This window comes from Carassius carassius, chromosome 22, assembly GCF_963082965.1.
Source record: "Carassius carassius chromosome 22, fCarCar2.1, whole genome shotgun sequence".
Classification (NCBI taxonomy): domain Eukaryota; kingdom Metazoa; phylum Chordata; class Actinopteri; order Cypriniformes; family Cyprinidae; genus Carassius; species Carassius carassius.
In genome coordinates, this window is record NC_081776.1 from 30,974,250 (window position 1) to 30,979,775 (window position 5,526).

Sequence of the window (5,526 nt, forward strand, 5' to 3'; positions counted from 1 at the left end):
CAGAAGATCAATCTGTCCCTGATGTTTTTTTTTGGAGAGAAGTGGCTTCTTTGCTGCCCTTCTTGACACCAGGCCATCTTCCAAAAGTCTTATTTTTATGCAACGCAATGATGGCTGCACGCGTTTCTTTGCAGGTCACTATGGTTAACAATGGAAGAACAATGATTTCAAGCATCACCCTCCTTTTAACATGTCAAGTCTGCCATTCTAACCCAATCAGCCTGACATAATGATCTCCAGCCTTGTGCTCTTCAACATTCTCACCTGAGTTAACAAGACGATTACTGAAATGATCTCAGCAGGTCCATTAATGGCAGCAATGAAATGCAGTGGAAAGGTTTTTTTGGGATTAAGTTAATTTTCATGGCAAAGAAGGACTATGCAATTCATCTGATCACTCTTCATAACATTCTGGAGTATATGCAAATTGCTATTATAAAAACTTAAAGGAGCATTTCACCCGTGGGAACATTGATCTTCATTGAAAGTGGGTCATATATGTAGTCGAAATCTATTAAAACTTTCGAATTTGGTGCCTTTTTGACCGAGTTATTACAGAAAGTAACTTTAGGGCTCATTTGTATGGAAAACCACAACTCCCACAATGCAACACATTTGCACAGCTCCACAAGCCACTCCCACTAATCCAGAACACCGCTGTTATGCTGTTAGGCGATATTGTCTACAAGACATTGAGGACACAGTTAGCGATGTATGGTATTTACGTGCCACAGTAGTAAACAATGCCACAGTAAGCTTTTTGTGCATTAAAAAAGGTACTGCACAAACAGTTTACAGTTGACGTTACGTAACTTATTAACCGGGAATCATTTCGTGATAATAATGCTTGAAGAAATTGTATACATTTCACGAAATGAATAATAAATTAAATTGAAACACTTATTTTACAGTTAGACGTCCATTTGTCCCTGCAGGCTTCGGCTGGCGTTTCCAGTTTACCTTCGGAATTCTGAAATATGTCTCCAGGACGCCTCTGTCCATATGCGGGGCGAAACTAGGATGGTTCACAACGCAAACATCCGTGTCCTTGTCTGCCTCAGACATTTCTTCGAGGAGAAATTGGCATCTTTCAAATTCTTTCAGCAGACGGACTCTAGCTCTGTGTCCGTAGGCGCACAACGAGAGCACAGGCACCACCAGTCCGCACCAGCTCGAGCACGCCCGGGCTCCTCGGACGCGACAGGCAGGTCTCCGGCCTCGGCTGCAGCCGCCGCCTCCTGTTCCTCCATCAGCCTCAGCTGCTCTGCACTATATTGTGGCTCGTATAGATAGCCACGAACATCTGTTTCGAGCAACAGACTTTGAAAATCCTCTTCTTCCATATCATGAGTTGTTCCTCCAGCCATTCTCGTAAATCTGACTCCATAAGCGCTTGTTAGCTTAGCTACATAGCTTCCAAACAAGATGGCGGATTTTCATTTTCGTTTCTGTAAGTTTAGTCCCACCCACTGATCTGTAATAGGCCTGTAGGGTGAGTGGGTCCCACCCCCTGGAATAATAATAAGCTAGTGTCTGTAGTCTCTACACTTTTCAATGAATTTTGACTTCCTGCTTATTATGACGCATAATGACGATTTTTACGTCATAATAAGCAGGAAGTAAAACAATTAAATCCTTATTTCTCCCATCTCAGGGAAAAACAAAGGAAAAATCCATGATCATTATAATATATGACTGGGTTTCTAACAATACAAATCTAAATGCAAATGGGTGAAGTGATCCTTTAAGCAGCAACTTTTCCAATTTCCAATATTTATGTAATTCTCAAAACTTTTGGCCACAACTGTACAGTACAGCTATGATCAGCTTATCACAATTGTTAGATTGTGTTTTATTTACGTCTACACCTAGATAGCCTTAAACTTACCATTTACAATAATGAAATACTAATTAATGTTGTACAGTCTAGGGGTTGCAAGACTACTGATTTCTACTAGTTGAGTTACTCGACTACTCGTGGTTCATGCTATTGTAAATGAAAACACATTAAATAGTTTTTTTTATCAATAAACGTTTGTTAATGTATAGCCTTATGCAGCAATTACATATGTAAATTTGTACATATTTACATTTTCATGTAACAGCCAGTATTTGTATTTGTATTTGTAACAACATTTTCCGTATCATTCGGATACAATGTCTTTCAGTTACTTGATAAGACCGTTAGGACTTTTTATCTTTTTTTTCGTAGTTATCACTGAACAAGTATGTCGTATTAAACTAAAATAATAATTAATTTCTAAAATAATATTTATCATGCAAGCAGAGAGATGTCATGACAAACTTTAAGTGATCATTTGAGCACGACAGAATCTTTTCAATGCACACATTTTCATTACGCAGAACTCTTTAAGCGAGTTTGGTGAACTTCACTAAACAAATGTGCATGTGCCGCTCAAACCAGCAAAAGATAATGATGGAAACATCTAGGACAAGTAGAAAAAGTATTTGTATCTTAGCTGATTATTAGCCTACTCTTGAGAGAGAACTGGTTTGTTTTTGAGAGACTGAGACGCACAGCATGGCTGTTTGATTGGTGAGCGCGCTGTGCTTAATAATAATAATAATAATAATAATAATAAGTTTTATTTATATAGCGCCTTTCCAGAGCTCAAGGACACTTTACAATAAACAAACAACAATAAAGGCAGTTGACAAAGAAAGCAGACAGAACAACAGTAGGCAATTGAGAGTGCAAGTACAGTAAGTGAGAATTGGGTAGATGGGGCAGCAACCAGCAGAAAAAAAAAACTAAGAACTATAACAATCATAAAATAGGTGTGTTTTGAGCATGGATTTGAATTCAGAGATCGTGTTAACAGAACGGAGTGATCGGGGGAGAGAGTTCCACATTTTGGGCGCAACAACACCGAGGGACAACGAGAAGGCTGGAATCAGCGGATCGTAAAGAGCGAGTAGGGGTGTAGGGGAGAAGCAGGTTACAGAGGTAGGGGGGAGCCAGGCCGTGCAGAGTTTTAAAAGTGAGAAGGAGAAATCTTGAATTTAATACGGTAAACCACAGGAAGCCAGTGAAGATCATGCAGAATTGGGGAAATATGTGCAGAACGCTTGGTGTGGGTGAGTAGTCTGGCAGCAGAGTTTTGAATGTATTGTAATTTGGAAATGGAGCTAGCTGATAGGCCAATGAAAAGTGCATTGCAGTAATCAAGACGTGAGGTGACAAATGCATGGATGACAGTTTCAGCATCTGAGATACTGATAAAGGGACGGAGCTGAGCGATACGACGTAGATGAAAGAATGCCAATTTAGTGATGGAATTAATGTGAGAGTGGAAAGATAGAGAGGAATCAAAAATTACACCAAGATTTTTAACAGTACTAGATGGTTTGATAAGAGAGGCAGCGATCTCACAGGTGAAGTTTATTCATGCTTATTCATTCATTCGTTTCATATCGTAGCCTAAGGTTTAAATCATTGCCTTTTAAATATATACAAATAATATAATGTGTGTGATGTATTATTATAGGCAAAATGACTCTAGCAAAGATCTGATTTCTGAGAGATGCACTAGAGGCAATAGCAATGCTGTGTTTGATTTGCGCTCTTTGCACATTCACAAGTTTACATTCATTCACTTCACAGTTGTAACTTTAGAGGTCTGTTTATAATATTGCGGTGTTCCCCTGATTCAACTGTTATTTACCAAACACTGGACTGTGCCAGCTTCAGCTGAGTATTCAGGCAGAATTATTCCTTGTACATTATTTGTTTTTGAAGCCATTATCCGTGCCATTCCGAATAAGGTATTCAGCTTCAAGCAGAACCGGGGCCGGCCCTAAGCAGATTTCTAAAAGGGGGCCCCATACCTAATTTTTGTATATATATATATATTTATTTATTTATCTATCTTTCAAGATGTAAAATAGATTTGGGCAGTTGACAAATAAAAAAAAAATCATTTTGGAAGTGCAGCTTCAGAGAATGCTCCAGCTCAGCTCTGCTGTAGCCAACTCCACCATCATCTCACCTTAGTCCCGTGATTACTCTCTGAGCTCCCGACACGGGTCCCCCTGGTAGCCACAGGGCCCTATGCAGCCGCTTATATTGCTTATTCGGTAGGGCCGGCACCGGGCACAACCCTCATTATTACATTACATATTTTATTTTTACATGCAACATAGATAAGGTCATAGAAAGTAACAGTTCCACGCAATATTGTAATCCTAAAATTCACGTCATACTTGCAAACACTTTTGTATGCATTATGGTTAATGCATGCTGGAGTAGTCGATTTTTTCAGACAGCGCTCGACTAGTCTATGCAAGCCCTAGTACAGTATGACAAAAATTGGCATGCCCAGTAGAGCCAAACATATCCCTTCCAGCCTTGTCCGCGCGCATTTGTCATATGCCGAGCTTTGGATGTGTGTGTGTGCGCTGCACCAAGGCATCAGTCATTTTAATTTTTGTCCATAGACATAATGTCAGCAACAGCAACATTATAAAGTAAATAAAATGTAAATAAAGTACATAAAAATAACTTGACCTTACAGCTCCAAACTCGGTTCTAGAGGGCCAGTGTCCTTTAGAGTTTAGCTCCAACCCTAATTATACACACTTGAACCAGCTTATCAAGCTCTAACTAGACACAGTAGAATCTTCCAGATAGGTGTGTTAAAGCCAGTGGGAGCTAAACTTTTCAGGACATTGGCCCTCCAGGATCTACTTTGGAGACCCCTGTCCTACAGAGTTGTTACTTTGCACATGCTTTTTGATCATTACAAATAATAATGTAAAATTATTTTCTTAGAATAGGAGATATGCTGTCTCTCGCATCACATACATTATCAGTAATTAAGCATGTGGTCTTGAAGAGGATCCTTTTTTCTCTCATTTGGACTTGGACTTGACTTGGACTCGAACCTCTTTGGACTCTGTCTTGACTTGGTCTCGACTAGTCCTGGACTTGGACTTGACTTGGACTCGTCAAAGCTGGACTTGACTACAGCTCTACCCAGGAGTAATAAAGAAACATGTATGAATAAGAAAATAAAGACTGGGACGTGATGGCCCAGACAAACCATCATTTTGATTGAGATTTAATGCTAAAAGTTTGATGTATGTTGAACCAACATTGACATTTACATGAAAGTCAACAGCCAAAATGAGTTTTATTCTCTCAAAAATGTTCTCTATAGTTACAAACTCCAGTTAATTGGTAAATGTTTTTAGCTGTTCGGGAGCTAGCTTTGCAAACGGCGACTTTTCCGCTTGACGTTTTCATCAATAAAGTGTATGGTCAGACTTATGTAGGGCTCCATTGTTCGACTGTACTACAAATTGTTGCTGCATGATATTTCACTTGTGATACCTCAGTTTCCACTTGTGCCTTGCATTTATCGTACAGCTCTGGGAAGTGCGTAATTGTATAACATAACGCTTGTGGAGTGACTGGATCAAGTTTGTAAAACCCAGGTTGGTAACAGTGTTAATTGGTACCATGTCTTTTGTGAGGTGAAATGTTATCACAAAATGTTATCGTTT